Raw genomic sequence first — 23,044 nt, 5'->3', positions numbered from 1 at the left:
GTCTCTTCAGCCAATCAGAGCGCGTTTCGCTGACAACAGCCAGCTAAGCCCGCTTTGATTGGCTGAAGAGACCAGGAAGAGGAGCCTAATCTAAAGGGACGTCCCGATTCTCCGACTCAGGTACCGAAGGACTAGAGAATGCAAGTGAGCTACAACGAGTAGCTCATTTGCATTCCCTATCGTTGATGCATTCCCGTTCCCTACTGATTCGCTATGGAATCGGTAGGGAACGGGAATTACCAATGTCTTTAATGCATCTGGGCCCCAGGCAGAAGAGTCTAAACGTGGAAGGCTCACAAAAATTAATCATGCTGGGAGATGCGCATAATTACAGGATTTAGGAGAAGTTTGAAGGAAAGGACACATTAAACTGTCTCTCGTGCAAACGCTTCTGGGGGTGATGTCTAGGCACGGAGGCTATTTATAAAGAAAAGTAGAAAACTTGGACCGTACGGTTTAAAAACTCAAAAAGACAAAAAAAACCAAAAACCTTCAAGTGATTGTAGGACAATCTCCAAAGCTGCCAATACCAGGGCATGATCTGTAATCTGTAAACATTTTGCTTTGATTTTCCAGCACTTAGACAAACGCAGAGCCTGGCTTTTATACATGAGTCAATTCAAGAAAAGACACCTAAAGATAGGCGCCAGTTGTAAAGAGCAACTCACAAAAAACTCCAGACCGCCCAAAACACAGCGGCTAGGCTATTTGGTAAAAACACGTTTCGAAAGTGCCAAACCCCCTCCGAGAAAAGCTACACTGGCTTCCAATCAAAGGACGGATCACCTTCAAAATCTCCACCCTGGTCCACAAAATTATCTACGGTGTAGTCCCAGGATACATGACAGACCTTATTGACCTACCAACCAGAAACAGATTCAGATCATCTCGTACATACCTAAACCTCCACTACCCAACCTGCAAAGGACTCAAATACAAAACAACCTATGCATCAAGTTTCTCCTACATAAGCGCACAAATATGGAATGCACTCCTCAAAAGTTGTGAAAACAATTCACGACCACTTAAACTTCAGAAAAATCGCTAAAAACCAACCTCTTCAAAATCGCCTACCCTACAGATCCAACGTAAATCCCCACATCCGGCTATACAACTAAACCAATGATCGTACTGGACAATATACAACCTCTTTCTCCCTTCCACCGTAAAGGAGCCTGGAATACACCTACCTATTCGAACACAACATAACCTTGTATCTGTGCTTTACCGGACTTGGCAAACGCCTTTACGGTACTGTGTAAGCCACACTGAGCCTGCAAATAGGTGGAAAAATGTGGGGTACAAATGCAACAAATAAAAAAAATATATATATCTTACGCCAAGTGTGACATCTTTGACGGCAGTTATGTGATAGTTGCCATCTGTAGGAGTCGTTTCACTAAACTGCAACAAAGAGAGGCCTTAGCGCACTCTTACCCGAGTCTTTTCCGCGCTCTAAGGCCACTTTCTGCCATGGACAGAAAATATCTTTCCGTTTTCTGATTTAACTAGCCGTTGAGCCTGTAAAAACGGGCTAGTAAAGCAAGGGGGGGTTGAAAGCCCCCCCCTGGATAGGTCGCCACCTCCCCTCCCCCCCCCCGGAGTCCCCTCCGCCACCCCTCCACCCAGGCCGGGTACGTGGCTTCAGTATTCAAACCGCCGGAACGCAGCACACAGCTCATCTGAGCTGCCGTCAGCCTTCCTTCGTTCTTCTCTGCGTGTGTTCCGCCCTCGTGTGACGTAACATCAGCGAGGGCGGGACACAGGCAGGTAAGGAAGGCCAACGGCAGCTCAGGTGAGCTGTGTGCTACGTTCCGACGGTTTGAACAGTGAAGCCAGGTACCCGGGCCGGGTGGAGGGTGAGCGGTGGCGACGGCGGTTCCCTCACTCGCAGGTCGAAGGTTCCCTCTCTGTCACGCCCCCGTCATCACGTATTGACGCGGGGGCGGGACAGAGAGGGTCTCTACTGCGCATTTGCGAGTGAGTACGCCTCTTGCCATTTATATGTTTGATGGCCATGTGCTAAATGGAATAAAATTGGCCCTGCTGCAGATAACTCGAGCTAAGCTTTAGTAAAAGACCCCCTTAGTTCTGTAAGTTTTGCATAGAATGGCAAAGGCAACTAAATAACATAGCCAAGAAGAAACCCTGACACACATTTCAGTGGCTCTGGGGTGCCCCTTCCTTTCACTTCTCTTTCCGCTTGGCTGCTGGGACTTCTCTTTTGGCACAAAGCCCAATGCACTAACCCCTATTCTCATGCTAATGGCTGGGAGCACAGGGGACTTGGGAGTGAAAGTATTGATTCACTCTGTTTCTTTTAAAGAGAAAGTTAATCTGTTCAAACCAAAGCAGGATGCCAGCCTGCTAAAATCTTAACACCCCCCCCCCCACCCCCCCACACACACACACACACAGTTTGTAAAAACAAAAATTGTTCCCCCCACCCCCAAAATAGTCAAAAAGAACAAGTCAAAATTGTAAATTAAAAAAAAAAAAAAAAAAAAAAAAACATACCCAACGTTACAATATCAAAGAGCAAGTATTTGAAAATTGTTGCTAGTTCTCTTATCTGGGGTTTTATAGTTTGTTTCCTTTGCTATCTTGCCAGTGAACTGCTGCACACATTTTTGACAATATTTCAATTTTCTGAGCAGACACACACGTGTAGTACAATAAAAGACATAAGCTGCCTTTTCAGGGTGTCAAACTTATGCAATACCTGTTAGACAGACTCATGTAGTCAACTTTAAACAAATCAGTTAGATTTTTAACACAGGTTTTTTTTTTCACTTCTACACCATTTTTTCAGTTTACTTCCAATTTTGATTCTATGTAATTCAGAACCCCAATCGGAGTGGAGGAGTACTATAGCCTAGTGGTTAGTGCAGTGGACTTTGATCCTGGGGAACTGAGTTCAATTCCCACTGCAGGGCCTTGTGACTCTGGGCAAGTCACTTAACCCTCCATTGCCTCTGGTACAAAATAAGTACTTGAATATACGTAAACCACTTTGAATGTAGTTGCAAAAACCTCAGAAAGGCGGTATATCAAGTGCCATTTCCCTTTCCCTATTGGAGATTCTACGTGGAATGTTGCTACTATTTGAGATTCTACATGGAATGTTAATGTTGCTATTCCACTAGCAACATTCCACGTAGAAGGCTGCCCTTGTAGATCAGCAACGCGGCCGCACAGGCTTCTGTGAGTCTGACGTCCTGCACGTATGTGCAGGACGTCAGACTCACAGAAACAGAAGCCTGCGCGGCCGTGTTGCTGATCTGTAAGGACAGGCTTCTGTTTCTGTGAGTCTGGCAGGACATCAGACTCACAGAAACAGAAGCCTGCGCGGCCACGCTGCTGATCTGCAAGGGCAGGCTTCTACGTGGAATGCTGCTAGTGGAGGAGTAGCCTAGTGTTTAGTGCAGTGGACTTTGATCCTGGGAACTGAGTTCGATTCCCACTGCAGCTCCTTGTGACTCTGGGCAAGTCACTTAATCCTCCATTGCCCCTGGTACAAAATAAGTACCTGAATATAGGTAAACCGCTTTGAATGTAGTTGCAAAAACTTCAGAAAGGCGGTATATCAAGTCCCATTTCTCTTTCCCCCTTATTGTATTTCTTAGTTCCATGTAAGCCACATTGAAACAACACTAGTTAGAAAATGTGGTGTAGAAATGTTGGAAATACATTTAGGTGCCCTTTTGCTATGCCGCATAGGCAAACTACATGTGCCGAATGTGCGCCAAATTGGAGTTACCGCCCAGTTACTGCGCGGCCCTTGTGATAATTTCAATTTTGGTGCGTGTCCGCTACGCACATCTGAAAAATATTTTTTTATTTTCTGGCACACGTAACGGACGCACGCCAAGTGGCATTTGACGCACATAGGTCGTTACCACCCAGATTCTTTACCGCTAGGTCAATGGCTGGCGATAAGGTCTCAGACCCAAAATGGACTCGCGGCAATTTTGATTTTGCCGCACGTCTATTTTCGGCAAAAAGAAAAGGCCCCTTTTACAGGCACGCTAAAAAAAATGGATCGGCGCATACCCAAAACCCACACCTACACTACCGCAAGCTATTTTTCAGCACGCCTTTGTAAAAAGGACCCCAAAGTAAAAATAAAACTATTAAAAAGTACATTTCAAAGCAACTTCGGCAATAGAAACTGGAAGTAAGCTTCTAATTTAACCTCTCATTTAGGGCGCTGGTTTACTAAACTGCGCTGTAGCAGTGCTAGCATTTTTAGCGTGTGCTAAAAATTAGCGTGCTCTAACTAGAGAATGACATGGGGATAGGGACTTGTGGTAAACACGGGGATGGGGACGGAGCCTGCAGGGCAGAGACAGAGCCTGAGGGGATGGGAACAAACTTTGTCCCTGTGTCATTTTCTACTTTGAAGCCTGTTAATGAACTGGACTATTATTTATATTTGACTGATGCAGATGACAGTATTTTGATTTTTTTGGAAAAACAAGCAAACGTGCTGGCCACAACTAGTAAAATTTGCATGGGGGGGATGATCCTGTACATTCCTGCTACCAGGACATCTATTGCAGGAAGGACTGTGGAAGACAGGAGAGCTAGACTGAATCCTGAGATTGACAACGACTCATTAAAAAAATCATAACAGTGCATCATAGGGCATATTTCTCCCCCGCTAGGGCATACAGAACGGGTTGTATTAGGATTATTTGGGGTAGTAGAAGCCAGTTATTGTTGGGGTTGGAAGGGTAGAGGGTGGTAGTGGTGGGATTATTATAGTTGCTCACTGTTATTGTTTTCCATTTTTGATTTATAAACAGTTGCACAGCATATTGTTCCTTTTTATACTTTAATAAAAAGATTTAACTATAAAATCGTCAGTGTTCGAGGCTTCTGCAGATGAAGACAGAGCCCAAGAGGATGGGGACAGAACCTGCAGGGACAGGTGGGGATGGAGACAGAACCCACAGGATGGGGACAATCTTTGTCCCCATGTCAATCTCTAGCACTAACGCTAGAGATACCCATGTATTCCTATGGGTGTAGCATTAACGCACACTAGCGCACCTTAGTAAACAGGACCCTTAGAAAGGTTCTGGGCTACAAGGCACCCACCCCACCCCTCCTCCAGCCAAGTCCCCCTTATGATCAGAAGGAGCAAGGGTTTCAAAAAGGGAAAAATAGAAAATCTTTTCTACTGTGGGTTTTGGGCACGCATCAAAAATGGAATTACCGCCCGGGGCTTGCGGAAGCGCCAATTTGATGCACGGTGGACATGCATAGGTGCCTACATGCCTTTGCAAAAAAAAGGCCCCTTAATGATTAACATTATATAAGAACCCAAATATTATGGCTCTGGGGTAAATTTGGAACTAACATTTTTGTAAGTACAGTCTTTTAGAAGTTATGTCATTACAAAAGTTGTATTATACAGTCCTGTATGCAATTTATTTGTTACATTTGTACCCCACATTTTCCCACCTATTTGCAGGCTCAGTGTGGCTTACATAGTACCGTGAGGCGTTAGCCACCTCCGGTGATGAAACAAATACAAAGTGATGTTATTGTCGAAAGAGGTTCATGTGTTACAGACACATTAGGAAATCGTAGAGAATTAGAGTTATATAGTGTTCTTTACGGGCTTTGGATTCGTTGTGTTGCTGGGTTCAGGCACTTAAGTTGGGTCAGTAGGGTATGCCTTTTCGAACAGGTTGGTCTTTAGTGATTTCCGGAAGTTAAGGTGGTTGTACGTTGCTTTTACGGCTTCTGCAAGAGGAGTAGTTTGACCAATAAAGTATTGTTGTACTTTGCTGAGCCTTCTTCCGTTTCCCACTCCGTCGTTCTCATTGTGGGACTCTGGTGTTCAGTCACTACGTGTTTACTTCCAATAGTTTAACATTTCTTTTGTACTATGCAGTACAGTCAGTACTAGCAGATTTAACTCAAATCCTTTAAATAATATTTCACTGACTTGTTGGGTAATTTTCCAAAACAATCATCCTATTTTTCTTTGCCAACAGGGGGATCTAGGAGCAGTGCTCAAACTTGTTCTGTCAATGCTTGCCCCAGGTCCCTAAGCCATAAATGAAAACTTCCTGTCAAAACATGAGACGTTTTAGATCTGTGTTACTCTAGCGTCTGCGAGCCTGTAAGGGACTGGGATTGTATCGCAGCCATAAGGAAAGGAAAGCAAAAACCTTGTTCCTTATTTTTATCATAGGGAGTTAAAAAAAAAAACGTTGAAGGGAAAAGTACAGTTAAAAGCAAATATACTGCAACAAAGGAAGGAAGAAGAGATACGATTATAGGATTGCCAATGAACTCCGGATTCACTTGACTTGATTGATCCAGCCCAGGGTCTAATCCATTGCACACAGGGACTCGTAGGTGTGTAGCCCCATTTTAAACAGTTAAGTAGAAATCAGAATTGATGCGTCCAGGTCAGAACACGTACAGTTCCGTTTACTAAGCTGCGCTAGAGACACGTTAGTGCTTTTAGCGCACGCTAAGTAGGCGCCCCCAATATTCCTATGGGCACCTACATTTAGGATTGCGCTCATTTTGTGTACATCACTTACTAACCCACACAATCCAAAAAAAGGATCTTGGGACCTTACAAAGTTCACGTACATAAGAACTTGACAAAACAAGCAAATTAAATGTACACCTGGACTAGTTTGCTACACACACTAACTCAGATCAGTTCCTTATCTCTTGCTTAATTATACAAAGAAATTGTCTTGATTTTAGCTAGTCATCAAATTATCCCAACTGACTCTACCACGCATCTTGTTCCCATCATATATCTGCTCTTGATCCCTCAGCTATATGGTAAGCTGAATTGTAGAAAATCTTTAGCATCATATCTATGTTAGTTGAATATTCTAATGCATGTTTATGTTTATTTAAGATTTGCTACACCGCTCTAAACTGCCTGAACAGAGCACTATACACAGTCAAAAAAAAACAAACCTTAAATTCATAAAGAAAAGGAACTCCAAAAATATGATAGGAAAAAGTACAATCGTGCAAAAGAACACACACTACTTAATCAAACACAGAGAAAACCAAAACCTGATTCAACTGACAGCAGCTTTATTAGGTGTATCATTAGTATTAAGCTAACATTGTATTATATCTCTGGTATCTGAATTCCACTGCTGTCAAATGTGTATATTGTTGATACTGTTTCACAGTAGTCCTATTATTAGGTTTCAATGTACTGTTTTCAAGTTTACCTCATTTGTTCTATTTATGTTTATTCTTGGTTATTTTACTATTGTTATGCTGTTAACAAAATTATGAGTACGCCACCTTGGGTGAATCTCTTCATCCACGCTCTTATCACCTCTTGCAACTTGCTTCTCACAGGTCTCCCACTTAGCCATCTCTCTCCTCTTCAATCTGTTCAAAATTCTGCTGCACGACTAATATTCCGCCAGAGTCGTTATGCTCATATTAGCCCTGTCCTCAAGTCACTTCACTGGCTTCCTATCCGTTTCCGCATACAGTTCAAACTCCTCTTATTGACCTATAAGTGCATTCACTCTGCAGCTCCTCAGTACCTCTCCACTCTCATCTCTCCCTACATTCCTCCCCGGGAACTCCGTTCACTGGGTAAATCTCTCTTATCTGTACCCTTCTCCTCCACTGCTAACTCCAGACTCCGTTCTTTTTATCTTGCTGCACCATATGCCTGGCATAGACTTCCTGAGCCGGTATGTCAAGCTCCATCTCTGACCGTCTTCAAATTTAAACTAAAAGCCCACCATTTTGATGCTGCTTTTAACTCCTAACCTTTGTTCAGAACCCTTATTTTATCATCCTCCGTTTAATATTCCCTTATCGCTTGTTTGTCCTAGTTAGATTGTAAGCTCTGTCGAACAGGGACTGTCTCTTCATGTTCAAGTGTACAGCGCTGCGTACGTCTAGTGGCGCTATAGAAATGATAAGTAGTAGTAGTAGTAAGGTAGTTAATAAATCCCAATAAATAAATAAATTAAATTAAACTTATTTTCCAGCTTTACCAAACCTTGATCTATGCTATAGATATGTATTATGTATATATGAGGTAGCATGTGCAGCAGAGGCATCCACTTTACTAATTTAAACATAGACCAAAAAATAAAACAGAAGTTACATAACTATTTACACATGTAAGTTTTGAAATACCTATGTAAGTTTTGGCACATGCGTGTGTATGTCAGTCATTTTGCAAACCTACAAGTGTGACACGGAGGCTGCAATTGGCATTTAATTCTAATTTGGAGGGGGAAATAAACAAAGTGGTATTAATTTGTAACGCTTGTATCCCACATTTTCCCATCTATTTGCAGGCTCAATGTGGCTTACGTAGTACCGTAAAGGCGTTCACCAATTCCGGTATAAACAGTTACGCAGTGATGTTGTGGTAGAATAAGGTTCATGTGGAACAGACACATTAGGGAATCATATAGAGGAAGAGTTACGTTATGTCCATTACGTGCTTTGGTTTCATAGTGCTGCAGGGTTCAGGCATTTAAACAGGGTCGGTAGGGTATGCCTTTTTGAACAGGTAAGTTTTTAGTGATTTCCGGAAGTTTAGGTGGTTATACGTTGTTTTCACGGCTTTTGGTAATGTGTTCCATAGTTGAGTGCTTACGTAGGAAAAGCACTCAACTATGGAGAATACAGTCCTTAATAAAGAGCCAGCCTAAATGTGCACTTTTTAAAAACTTGGGATGTGCGAAAGAGCAGATATTCATTTCCATGTGAACTGGCCCACAAACGCATTTATTTATTTGGATTTATTTACCGCCTTTTTGAAAAAGTCACTCAAGGTGGTGTGAAAAAGGAAAATACGCATGTAGATTTTAGACCTCTACAAGCTCCGCCCACATAAGGCCCAAACCACGTCCCCTTGCAACCTGCCCATAGTGCACATGCACCTGTGAATACCAGCTGTCTAAAGTCGGGTTCTACGTGTATATGCAACGATGCTGATATTTACATGTGTAAATCACAATTATTAGGGCCTTTCCGTCTTAGGAACTACGCATCAAAAATGCCAACACAAGTCCCTGCATGCAGCGAGATAAACCCAGGACTGTGTCAACCCTGCTGGGCAAATCTGGAGCCAGTTGGCAACCCAACGATCAAGACAGTTAAACACAAAGAAGCAAAGCACGAGACAAGCAGACAATACTTGCTGGATAGGCGAGGATGAAGCTAGGGATCACACGTGATAGGTATATCTGTGCCATTGTTAACGGGACAGTACAGATACATGAACTCATAAAAGCACAAAGATATGAGGCACCCTAGGTAAACCTGTACTCTAATGTCCTCTCCCCCAGCTCCCTTGCAATCTACTTACTTTAAAACTGGCTTGTCCCTGGCTCCACCAAAGAGTTTACCCCAGTGCTGCCCCCTTAGTTTGCAAGGAGGAAGAGCATTTCATGGTACGCCTGTTTCCTCTGCCGCAAGGAGCATGAGCTGCAAAGTTATGGCTGTGTCCTCCTTCCTGCTGGCCGAACCACCACTGAGGTAGGGACTTCAGGGGGGCAGAAGTGGAATGAGAGGATTAAAAAAAAAAAAAAAATACATGTAGAACCCAATGTTGCCACAACCCACATGCTAGCTGTCACCACACCCATTCCTCTTCTCTGCCCCTCTTCCACCCATGACCCTCCCCTACCTCTGGTAAGCAGTAAGTGCGGGATTTTTAATCGCACTAGCTGGTTTTAGCATATAGTAGCCGTTAGCACAGGTCCGCGCTAACGGCTACTGGATAGTAAAACTTGCACAAGAAAAAAAGCCCAATTAGTTTGTCAGCATTTCCATATGTAAATATCTCATGCAGATCTATCCCTGCACATTTACGCACACAACTTTTGACCACAATTGGCAGATCTACAGAAATTCACCAACTGGTGAATCGAATACAAATTTCAACAAATTGTCAGAACCAAAACCCAAGGAGTGGGAACTGGATCAGGATCTTCAAAAACAGACTGTGGACTCCCAAATATAAAAATGAAGCCGTTTATTTAAGGTTCATGTGGAATGAGTCGACACAGTCCCCTGTTTCAACACATACGTGCCTGCCTCAGGAGTCTTCATGTATATTGCAATTTGGCGGCATTTCACGTCATACTTTTTTTTTTCAGCAACGGTCTTTCTAAAGACCAGCTCATTTTTTTATTTTACAAGACGTATTACCAAGGATTGATGCGATTGTTAGATTTACACGCCAAGACTCCCGAGGCAGGCACGTATGTACCAAAACGTGGTACCGTGTCAAGTCATTTCAAATGAACCTTAAATAAACAGCTTCATTTTTATATTCGGGAGTCCTGCGTCTGTTTTTGAAGAGCCTGATCCAGTTTCCACTCCTTGGGGGGTGGGGGTGGGGGGGGTTGATCCATTTCATTCTGTGGGACTTTTGTGTTCTTTCCACTTTTTGTGGTATTTATTTTTGCAACAAAATTGTCAGGGCCACATCAAATTTCAGCAAAAAAAAAAAAACTTTTCCTGACGTGCTTAAAATTTCAAACCCGGCCAAAATTCACCTGGTTTGAGTTCAACCTGGAATGGTTCATACATGGCTACATGAGAGACCCTTTGACATTCCTTTTATTTATTTATTGCATTTCTATCCCACATTTTCCCACCTTTTGGTAGGTTCAATGTGGCTTACACGGAACAATGGGCGGGTGCAATGTAGCGCATGGGGTTAGCCATTCGATGGGAACAGCTACAGTCTGTAGAAGTCTCCCACTGGGATACTGAATTGGTTAAGACTTCGGTGGGTTCCGAGCGGATAAACACGCTTCGAGGCGAGGGATGGTATGAGGGTCACTGAGATCAGAACAAGTCAAGGTAGGATTTCAGTTTGGGTTTGTGCTTTTTCCGTTCCAGATTTAGTTTGCGGTAGGACCAAGTAGTTCTCTAGTAAATTCGGATGGGTCGACGGAGATGTGTTTGTTTTTTTTAATAGGTGGGCCTTTAGGTGCTTTCAGAAGTTCAGGTAGTTGTCTTTAAGTCTTAGGGATTTAGTGGTTTTACCATTAAGAATTTAACATAAATGTACAACAGCAAACCTGCACTGTTCTGATGCTCTATACCAGCACGAACTAGGTAACTCACATCGTGCAGGGAAGAGTATGACCTAATGCACATGAACATACATTCTCTCTATTCTACCATAAGCCTACTGAATCCACTAATCTGTGCTAAACACATCACAGCATGCCAGCAACTTATCAAATACAAAAAGTTTAAAGTGCCCTGTGTATTTTTCAGACTGTAAGGCAAATGATTGCCTTACAGTAAGCTGTCAACCAACTAACTTCAAAAGGCCAGATGTGCTAAGCTCCCCTCCCCCCACAGCCTGAAATTTCAACTGAAACAAACATTGGGGACCATGTAAGAGAGTTCTAGCGTTCACTGTAATCCCACTGCAGAAAGTTCTTAGTGAAAAGGGACAGATATTTCTAAAAAAAAAAAAAAAAGGCGCTACAAACTAAGCCGAACTACAGGTGCACTAGTGGTTTTAGCACGCACTAATGCTAGAGACTAAACGCTAGGAATACACGGGTGTCCCTGGAGTTTAGCGCATAGCCTGCACTAAAAACACTAGCGCACCTTAGTAAACAAGGCTCTATAGGAACTATTTGAACATCTGCAATATTGGAGAGGTGATAAAAAGGTCATGAATTTGATACCAGCGTGGTACAATCAACACAGTTTACATATATTCTGTGCAGGTACTTTCTCTGTCCCTAGTGGGCTCACAAACAAATGTTTTTGTACCTGGGGCAATGAAGAGTTAAGTGACTTGCACAGAAACGCAAGGAGCAGCAGCAGTGGGAGTTGAACCCAGTGGAAGAGTAGCCTAGTGGTTAGTGCAGCGGACTTTGAACCTGGGGAACTGGGTTCGATTCCCACTGCAGCTCCTTGTGACTCTGGGCAAATCACTTAACCCTCCATTGCTCCTGGTACAAATAAGTACCTGAATATATGTAAACTGCTTTGAATGTAGTTGCAAAAACCTCAGAAAGGCAGTATATCAAGTCCCATTTCCCTTTCCCTATTTGAGATTCTACATGTAGAAGCCTGCTCTTGCAGATCAGCAATGCGGCCGCGCAGGCTTCTGTTTCTGTGAGTCTGATGTCCTGCACGACCGCATTGCTGATCTGCAAGGGTAGGCTTCTACATGGCATGTTGCTAGTGGAGGAGTAGTCTAGTGGTTAGTGCAGCGGACTTTGATCCTGGGGAACTGGGTTCAATTCCCACTGCAGCTCCTTGTGACTCTGGGCAAGTCACTTAACCTTCTGTTCGCCCCTGGTACAAATAAGTACCTGTATATAATATGTAAACCACTTTGAATGTAGTTGCAAAAACCATAGAAAAGGTTTATCAAGTCCCCCCCCCCCCCCCCCCCCCCCCCCCCCGTCTCATTGCATTAATCATTAGGCTATTCCACTTTGCATTTTAGTAATAACAAGATCCTTTCAAGAACTGAGTGCCCTTGAACTATTGAGAATGGACATCAGTGTTATACATGGTTGAAAAAGGTGTTCCCCATTGTAAAACTGTGACCTTTGTACCCATCCAGTTAGGCAGGGTGATCTTACATTTCATACGGTGGTCTGGGGTCATTTTCAGCCCGTCATGCGCAGGGGGCTGACAACAACCCCATAAAGCATCAGTGCCACATGCCCATTCCAAACCTAAAATATGAGGCAGGTTTCCAACAATTGTGGTTCATCTGTTAGAAATGTACTTATAAATTTTACTGTGTTTATATATATATTTTTTTTTTAATTATTCCACTTTTGTGTTTATATTTGTTTTTTTGTTTTTAATTATTCCACTTTTGAGCAGTGCTTTATGGAGCCGAAAAAGAAGTACATAACGTTTTTTTTAAGAAATAAATTTTCTCCCCTAGGGATCATTTCTTTGCTATGACACGCCGACAGGGCCATTCTTTGGGGGGTGGCAACTAGGGCAATTGCCCTGGGCCTTCATGCCAGAGGGGGCACCAAACCTGCTGAAAGAAGCATAGCTTGAAGGCAGACTTTGGGGCCCCCTTCTGGGTCCCTCCTATGTCTAACTCAGGCCCTGAATGCATAATTAAGAGGATACGATTAGCTGCCATGATTTCTTTGGATCATTGGAACAGATGCGTTCTTGTTCTAAGTAATGGAAGAACATTTTTTTGCAATCCACTTTAAAGCTGGCCTGCCACCTTTTGTTGAAACTCTCCGACACTGCTCTTTCTGCAAGTTGGAAAGTAAGTTCCTGCCGACTTTAAAAACTACTACTACTACTTAACATTTCTAAAGCGCTACTAGGGTTACACAGCGCTGTACAATTTAACATGGAAGGACTGTCCCTGCTCGAAGAGCTTACAATCTAAAAGACAAATGTACAGTTAATCTGATAGGTCAGACAGATTGGGGCAACCTATATGTTTGAAAGGTTAGGGTAGGATAGAAAGGATAGAGATGATAGTAGGGTAGGAACACTGAAGCCATGGATCTAGAGCAAGAGATATAAAAGTGCTCTAAAAATGAGAGAAAATTAGAAGTAGAGAAAACTTCCCAAGAATAAGTGACCTCGTGTTAACAAACCTTTGGAGGGATGTCCCCAATACTCTTTGGCCTTAACTAGGTCAGCGAACTAAATTTATTTGCTTGATATGTTCAAGCAGAAAAGAGACTTTTGGGGATAACTTTTTACACAAATTCTGAACAGCAGCAGGGGAAAAAAAAAAAAAAAAAAGATCAAGATGACATATTTTAGGAAAGTGGTGAGAAAGAAATGAAACACAACAGAAACTTGGACCGGCATTTAAAGATCTCAAAATAGGTCACCCTGTGTCTTACAACCCACGGAATGCCAAAAAAGTTAAGCCAGATTCCATTCAACAAGCTATTCCTGCAGCTTAATCCGTGGAAGATAGTTAGATGAGCCCCTTGCTTTTCAGATTGAACCTTTAAAAACTGTCTGGTGGGCTATTGTGAATGATGTGGGATCAGGGTGCTGGTCTCTTTCCTAGCCTGTGTTCCACAGAAGACTGGGCTTGAATTCTCAGACTTAATGTCACAGCAGAGGGGAATTCATCTGACAGACACAGGGAGAGGCAGGCCCAAGAGACTTCCAGGACTATTCGTACGCACTTCAAAAGAAGATATATATGAGATAGTCAGAAGGAAGAAGAGGAAGCCATCTTCTTCAAATCGATATCTTAGCAGTTTTAATATTTGGGGGACAAGACTCAATGACCACAATGCTGGAACGTGAACCCAGGCATAGGAGCCAGCTCTGGGGGGGGGGGGGGGGGTGCTTGAGCACCCCCTATATTGAGAAAATCCCTTGCACGTGTCCAGGGAGGGGTTATTGCCACTGGTCTTAGCGCCCCAACCATTTTGAAAAGTTGGCTCCTATGAACCCAGATGTCAGTTCCACCAAGCATCCCTTAATCCCAAGCACGTCTGGGAGGAGTGGCCTAGTGGTTAGGGTGGTGGACTTTGGTCCTGGGGAACTGAGGAACTGAGTTCAATTCCCACTTCAGGCACAGGCAGCTCCTTCTGACTCTGGGCAAGTCACTTAACCCTCCATTGCCCCATGTAAGCCGCATTGAGCCTGCCATGAGTGGGAAAGCGCAGGGTACAAATGTAACAAAAATAAAATTGATACTATTGGAGATTCTACATGGAATGTTGCTATTCCATGTAGAAGCCTGCGCGGCCACATTGGTGATCTGCAAGGGCCGACTTCTACATGGAATGTTGATAGTGGAATAGCAACATTCCATGTAGAATCTCAAATAGTAGCAACAGTGGAGGAGTGGCCTAGTGGTTAGGGTGGTGGACTTTGGTCCTGAGTTCAATTCCCACTTCAGGCACAGGCAGCTCCTTGTGACTCTGTAGAAGTCACTTAACCCTCCATTGCCCCATGTAAGCCGCATAGAGCCTGTCATGAGTGGGAAAGCGTGGGGTACAAATGTAAAACAATAAAAAAAAGTAATAGCAACTGACCTGGGAAGCCTGAGAGGTCCTGAAGCTGCTACTGGGGGGGGGGGAGGAACCCAGGTCAGATTGGCAATAGATTTAATGGAGAAACAGAGGAGAGGACAAACTCTTTCTTCTCCCTGCCTGAAAGAATTCTTTCCCCATGGAAGCCACTCACCAATACTTTAAACAGCAAGAGCAGCCTTAAGCACCTAAACATGACAAGAGATCCTTCAGAACCCCCCCCCCCCCCCCCCTCCTCCCACTCAGGGCTCTCCGCAGCCTCTGCCACACGACACGTGTACTCTCCATGGCTGAATCAGACCCTAAGACTGCCCAAGTGCCATTCAGTTTTCATCTACAGCTGAATCTTCTGTGTGTGTACAGACCCTCCCCCCCCCCCCCCCCCCCCCTTTATTGTTAAACAAATCGGTTTCGGTAAATAGAAAGAAAAAAAAAAACCAAGGCCCTTCACATAAGGAAGCTAAAGCAAACAGATCCAATCAGTAAAGCCTTATAACAAATCAATCTATTCCAGCGCTTTTCACTGTTGTATATTTTGGATTTCATGGTTTATTTACTTCGGTTTTTGGCACAACCCCTTCGGCGCATGCCAGCACGCTGTTTATTTAAACGCTCTCCTTGAAGCATGCATGCTCCTGCGACGTTCGCTTGCAAATTCCTCAGCATCCCCGGAGGCTGGCTGCAAACTCGGCGACCAGTCCGTAAAGATACGCGCTTCCATTCGGTCCGAATATCGCGCAGAACAAGGCGCGGTCAGGCTTTGCCCGCGCTTTCAAAATACACTTCCGTCTCTCCAGATGCGAGGGTTATATCGACCTTTCTCAGCTATCTAGGAAAAGTGGAGATGTAATTCTTAAGGTCGTTTTAAAAAAAATAGGAAAATTAAAAATCCCAAAATGTCCTGGCACGCATCGTGAAGAGCGCGGTTCTGCTCTTTTATAACCAACTAGTTTTTTTGTCCTAAGCGGTTTTCCTACAGACACAAAATGAGGGGGGGGGGGGGGAGGCACCTCTTTATTGCAAAATAAGGTTTAATGCAACATTGCAAAGTCCTGTGCAATAATAATCTCCTTCACTTGAAAAAAACCCAAGTTTCCTAGGGATTAACAGAAATAGCCGGATTATTTTCAAAGTCACCGAGCTCCGGGAAACTCCCGTTTGCTCTTTCTAAAAACCTTTAAGAGACTCGGAGCCCGGGTCTCTGCTCCCTGGATCGAGTTGCGGCGGCACATTATTCGCATTCCGGAGCAAATTTGCTCGTTGAAAGACCCTAGACCCCCCCTCCCCCCATATATACGGCCAAAATGACCAAGGAAGTCGCACAAGCACGACGAAAAAGCAAAGCAAAACAGAAGATTAGGAAGGAACCGGAGTCTGAAAAGTTTTATTACTTCTATTCCGACGGACTGTTGGAAAGAGAAGGCCCAGCAAGAAGCAGCAAGTGGGGTGAAAGTGGCCACTTGAGGTGGCTGGATCGGATTCCTGGTCCTGCCTCTCCTTGCTCCATGAATACGGCAACTTTGGCCGTACGTGTTGCTTCTGCACAGATGAACCTGCTGGGTTGAGGGCGGCCTTCCCCAGTGCCCTCCAGGACCCACGGAGAGGAGAAATCGTCTCCGATCTGGGCACTAAACGTGATATTCCCATTTTTTTTTTTTTTTTAGAAGTCATCAAAGCAGCGAGGCATTCACTTCCACGATTATAATTTCTAAGTAAAATCCACTGCCTAATAGATTATGGAAATAAACTCAACTCCATCCCTGGTAACTTGGTGCCAAGAATGGGGAACGTGTTTCTTGCATTTTGAAAGCCACATTACATTACATAATAGCCAAACGGACGTCACCCAAAGCCTGGGGGAACCTCTTTAGGGTCACCACTATCATCCAGGGTCCGTGGCCTCAGTGGAAACACCTCATGGTCAGCTAGAGTTTGGGTGGTGGACTTTGATCCTGGGGAACTGAGTTTAATTCCCACTGCAGCTCCTTGTGACTCTGGGCAAGTCACTTAACCCTCCATTGCCCCTGGTACAAAATAAGTACCTGAATATATGTAAACCGCTTTGAATGTAGTTGCAAAAACCTCAGCAAGGCGGTATATCAAGTGCCATTAACAAGATTCCATGCACAATCTCAAAGAGTAGCAACATTCCATGTAGAACCCCAAAGAATAGCAAGATTCCGGAATCCCAAGGAGTGGAAGAGTAGCCTAGTGGTTGCTACTATTTGAAATTCTAAATGGAATGTTGCTAGTGGAGGAGTAGCCTAATGGTTAGTGTAGCGGACTTTGATCCTAGGGAACTGAGTTCAATTCCCACTGCAGCTCCTTGTGACTCTGGGCAAGTCACTTAACCCTCCATTGCCCCTGGTACAAAATAAGTACCTGAATATATGTAAACCGCTTTGAATGTAGTTGCAAAAACCTCAGAAAGGCGGTATGTCAAGTCCCATTTCCCTTTGTTCTGGTAGGCACAAGCCTTAGCACCCGAATTTAGGGCTCCTGCAGGTCGAGCATTGCCATCCACAGCCGTTCAACCGAATCACTATCACCCAGAGATTAGGGAACTCTCTAGGCACCTGCCTCAGCAGCATCACATAATTTGGAGTACCCTGCAGAGCATTGAACACCATTCAGGGCCAGCGCTGCTCCAACTGCAGGCAGGTTAGGCTGTGGTCTAAGGCAGTCATTTAATAGGAGGGAGCAAAGGGAACTGGGACTTGATATACCGCCTTTAAATGGTATTTTGCAACTACATTCAAAGCGGTTTACATACATAGAGATACTTATTTTGTACCAGGGGCAGTGGAGGGTTAAGTGACTTGCCCAAGGAGCTGCAGTGGGAATCGAACCGAGTTCCCTAGGATCAAAGTCCACTGCCCTACTACTAAACACTTCTAAAGCGCTACTAGGGTTACGCAGCGCTGTACAGTTTAACAAAGAAGGCCAGTCCCTAAGCACTAGACTTTACAGCCACAAACTCAAAGACGAACCAATTCATACTTTTCTCTGCACAGAAGGGGGCAGGTTACAAACACCCCTTTTTTTTATTGGAGTGAATGACTTTTGAAACTTTTATGCATTTTTACAAGATTATTTTGTGAAGGATGGGGTTGGGATGGTCAGGATTTTTTTAAGCCCAATTATCAAAATATCAGGGAAGGGGAGGGGGGGACTAGGGGCCAGAAAGTTAACTGATGATGGGGGAGTGAGGGCAAAACTGAAGATTTACCTAGGGCTCCCAATTCATTGGCACATCAGCATCGTCAGCGTTAGTCACTCAGAGACTGACCGTGAACAGTCCTTCCTCGGCCCTCGGGGCTCTTTATTTTAGACAGTTATCCACATTCGGGGGAAAATGCCCTGCGGGGACAGCGCCACCAAGCGGAGACAAACCGGGCGGCACCGCTGAGCTCTCGGCGCTCGAATCCGTGGGCTTAATTCAAATCTTCCAGCAGAAAAAGAACGCAATAAAGTAACACGTCCCCAACAGCAATAAACTACCCAGCCACACACACAAACAAACAATCATAAACCAAAATAAAGCAACATTATTTACCTGCTGGAGGTTCCGATCCGGCCACGGGACGATCTGCTGCGCTCTGCAACTTTAACCGAGACTCAGAAGAGTAGCCACAAATCCCCAGCATGAAACAAAAGTAAGGGCCGGGGGGTTGGGAAGGAGCTCTCAGGAGGATCGGGGGCTGCTCCTGGGGGCTCCCATGCCTCCCCGATCGCGGGCTGCAGCTCGATTCGCGTCCCGTCCCCCCCTCTAGGGAAGGAAAGGCAGCCGGCGTCGCTGGAGCTCGTTCACCGCTTCGCCCCCTTTCCTCCCGTCCATCCTCCGGATCCCGGACCCGTCTCGAGCCCTGAAGAGCCTGGATCGGTGCTGGGAACGAAGTTTCGGCGCTGCATGCACAGCCCTCGCCTCCACTCCCTCAGCAGCACTTCAAGTTTAAGCAGAGAGTAAACTTCTATTTCATTCTCCCACGCGCACTTTTTTTTTTCCACCTACAAAGTTTGGTTTGGGTCCTTAACTGAAATCAGATGATCTACAGAGCCGGGGGTGGTGGGGGGGGGGGGACAATTGATTGATCTGCTTTCAATCTAATCCTCCTCCTCCTCCTCCTGCGCTTCCCCCCACCACCGCCTCCCTCTAGTGAGTTGAACCATTTGCTGTTCCAGCTGAGCTGGCCTTTCTCAAATACTGGGGCTGGAGGGAAGAAGGGGAGGGGGGTTGGTAGGGGGGGGGAGAAAGTCACAGAGACGACGCGGGATGGAGGCAAACTCGGCTCAGCTTTACCAGCTTGCTGTTAGGTCACAGTTCTGCGGGCTTTCCGTACAATTTTCAAAGGGTCTCACTTATGCGCCGTCCTCTTCATGGGGACACCCCCACCCCTACATCCCAGGTTGTTGATCCTAACTCAGTTGATCATCTCACTTGATGCTTGGGATGTTAAAACACACACAAGTCTCCTTGAAGAATCGGGCTGGTTCTTCTGAGGCACCTGAAAATCATTTGAAATAGTCGTGGATTTGTGATCTCGGTGGGGTGCAGAGAGCTTAAATGCAGTTCCGCTCCCGATGCATAGCTTTCGTTTGCAAATAATTTCCTTACGCTTAGACTTGGCCCCTTCTCTGTTTCATGTTCTTTTCCAAGGCAAAAATACATCTGACCTGGGCTTTCCAAACGCATCCGAGTTTTGCAAAGCAAGATTCCCGCGTTCAAAGCGGTTATCGGGTCGTAAATAGACTCCTCTGTTAAGCAAATTGATGTAATTTCAATTGCAAAATAAAATACACATCAGTCTGCTTGCACAGGTGCCCCCCCCCCCCCCCAAAGCCGCTTCACCCTTCATAGGTAAAGGATCATGTTTTATAAGCTGCTTACTAAACACAGAGAGAAGAATTCTTTTGGGAGGGTTTCTGAAACATCTGATCCTGAAAACGGGGGGGAGAAAGGACGTTTGGAATGTTACCCTGGTTTTTCTGGGTTTGATAAAGAACAGTCCCATGAGTTTCCCTAGATAGGAAGGTATCACACTGACAGACGATAGGAGCTGTGTATGTCCTGTAACTATTGTAAATAGCTTCCCATTTCAACTCTATAGTTTAATTGATAACAAACATTGTTATGATATCAGAAACAAAAAAATAAAAAAAACCCTCTAAATTCGTTTCTTGGAATTAAACGTCAAACTTCTCGTTTCTCATTTTATATATATAATGAGGAATATTTTATAGCTAAATCCAGGTCAGGATACTAGTTCTCACAGTCTGACTTTTGAAGAAAACAATTTAGCATTTTCCAATAAAAATACTTGTTTTTTCCAAAATGCTTCCGGTCTATATGCGAACAAAACATTTTTTTTCTTCAAACTTGCATTCGAAAATAATCTCCTGAAGGAAAATGATCAACTAGGGAGAGTGCAGTCTATGTATGACCGAATTCTCTCTCTGTTGCTTGTATGGATTTTGGTTATCTGTATAGGGCCCGGGAATCCCGAAGATGTATTGAAATATAGAGAGGACTGTTATAAAGCAGGCAAAAGCTGCGTCATTTGCGACCGTGAAGGAGATTAGAACCGAGTTTTACTGTGAAGCGACAGAGGGACAGCTTTCTTGCCATGCAAAATATTAGAAATGAATTCAGGCTGTTATCAATACTGATGTTTGAGGACGGCATGCTTGATTCACAAAAGAAGAAACTGAAAACAGAGGAAGAGGAAACTTGAAGGTGGGCGAAATGGAGCAGAGTCTGAGACATCTTTAAAACAAAAGTAAAACTCCTCCAGGAAGGTAATCGTGATGAGTACCCACTGGAGGGGCTGCTGGTACCTTGCCTCAACCCTCAAGACCCCCCTCAAAAGGGCTCAGCGTCCGGTTTGTTTCTGTGAAGCTGAGACTTTAATTAGACAGAGGTTTGGTTTTGGTTATAGCGTCGAATAACTGTCCAGACCTCCCCACCACCCTCCAAACAGTTAAGAACAGTGTCCCAGGCCAGGTATGAAAACACATCATTAATATGAAAATCGTTTCGTGAAATACACGCACACATTTTTAATATAGAGGGTTAAGAAAGCAGCCAGTGTGTTTAACATTGATCATTCTGATTTCTATTGTATTCTGGAGAGATATTAGCATTTAAAATTTGTGAAAGCTTTTAGAGTTAAGTCCATCACACTGAATCCAACTATACACTGTACCTCATATCCAAACCCTTAGGGGCAGAACCCTACTACTACTTATCATTTTTAAAGCGCTACTAGACGTATGCAGCGCTTACAAAGATTTGTAACAGAGTGAAAAACATGAAAAAGGATCTGAGGAAGCTAGAAGAATGGTCTAAGGTTTGGCAACTAAAATTCAATGCGAAGAAATGCAAAGTGATGCACTTAGGGAATAGAAATCCACGGGAGATGTATGTGTTAGGCGGGGAGAGTCTGATAGGTACGGGCGGAGAGAGGGATCTTGGGGTGATAGTATCTGAGGATTTGAAGGAGACGAAACAGAGTGACAAGGCGGTGGCCGTAGCTAGAAGGTTGTTAGGCTGTATAGAGAGAGGTGTGACCAGCAGAAGAAAGGGGGTGTTGATGCCCCTGTATAAGTCGTTGGTGAGGCCCCACCTGGAGTATTGTGTTCAGTTTTGGAGGCCGTATCTTGTTAAGGATGTAAAAAGAATTGAAGCGGTGCAAAGAAAAGCTACGAGAATGGTATGGGATTTGCGTTACAAGACGTATGAGGAGAGACTTGCTGAACTAAACATGTATACTCTGGAGGAAAGGAGAAACAGGGGTGATATGATACAGACGTTCAAATATTTGAAAGGTATTAATCCGCAAACGAACCTTTTCCGGAGATGGGAAGGTGGTAGAACGAGAGGACATGAAATGAGATTGAAGGGGGGCAGACTCAAGAAAAATGTCAGGAAGTATTTTTTCACGGAGAGAGTAGTGGATGCTTGGAATGCCCTCCCGCAGGAGGTGGTGGAAATGAAAACAGTAACAGAATTCAAACACGCGTGGGATAAACATAAAGGAATCCTGTTCCAAGGGAATGGATCCTCAGAAGCTTAGCCAAGATTGGGTGGCAGAGCCGGTGGTGGGAGGCGGGGCTGGTTGGGAGGTGGGGATAGTGCTGGGCAGACTTATACGGTCTGTGCCCTGAAAAGGACAGGTACAAATCAAGGTAAGGTATACACAAAAAGTAGCACATATGAGTTTATCTTGTTGGGCAGACTGGATGGACCATGCAGGTCTTTTTCTGCCGTCATCTACTATGTTACTATGTTACATGAACATGAAGAGACAGTCCCTGCTCGCCTAATTAATATAACTAAATTGTAAACACAGGACAGTCAGACAAGAAAAGAACTTTTGGAAAAGAGCACAAGAAAAATGAAGAGAGGCAGGTATTCCACCAAAAGAGGAGCAACAGAGATGAAGGTGTGAAAACAGGTGGAAACTGGTTAAGTGTAGTCCCTGGTACTCTGTGGCCATATTCTCTCCTCTGCAGGGCTTGTTTTGAGGGGGTACTTGGGGGTACTGCGCACCCGCACCTTTTCCATCATCTGCTAAAATTGACCCATGGTCTCCAAGTTTTAAATAGAGGAGTGTGGTAGCCGTGTTAGTCCACTCTTAAGGTTATCAATAGAAATCAAACAAAATAAGTTTTAAATGAAAGCGCTCAGGTACTACACACCAATTCAGCCTTGCCATAGATTCTGTGACTGGTTGCAGGGGGCCTGGCTATTGTGGGGTGGGTTCCTCAGTGATCACCCCACCTCTGAAGGGTGGCCTAGCATTTTTTTTTTTTGTTACATTTGTACCCTGCGCTTTCCCACTCATGGCAGGCTCAATGCGGCAATGGAGAGTTAAGTGACTTGCACAGAGTCACAAGGAGCTGCCTGTGCCTGAAGTGGGAATTGAACTCAGTTCCTCAGGACCAAAGTCCACCACCCTAACCACTAGGCTACACCTCCACTATTGCTACTATTTGAGATTCTACATAGAATGTTGCTATTCCACTAGCGCAAC

At 44.4% G+C, this 23,044-nt stretch overlaps 1 protein-coding gene across 1 annotated transcript in view; it reads right to left on the bottom strand.

Annotated features, from left to right (window-relative positions):
• The window catches only part of GLI2 (GLI family zinc finger 2), a 435,831-nt gene extending 416,799 nt beyond the window's left edge, over positions 1-19,032 (bottom strand). Inside the window, exon 1 of the mRNA XM_030210087.1 lies at positions 18,568-19,032. The gene's annotated coding sequence lies outside the window, so the exon portion shown is untranslated. The remainder of the gene's footprint in view (positions 1-18,567) is intronic.
• Between the last annotated feature and the right edge of the window lie 4,012 nt (positions 19,033-23,044).

Source organism: Microcaecilia unicolor, chromosome 7 (assembly GCF_901765095.1).
Source record: "Microcaecilia unicolor chromosome 7, aMicUni1.1, whole genome shotgun sequence".
NCBI lineage: Eukaryota > Metazoa > Chordata > Amphibia > Gymnophiona > Siphonopidae > Microcaecilia > Microcaecilia unicolor.
Note: the sequence above shows the minus strand (reverse complement) of the source record. Positions and strands in the feature narration are given on the sequence as shown.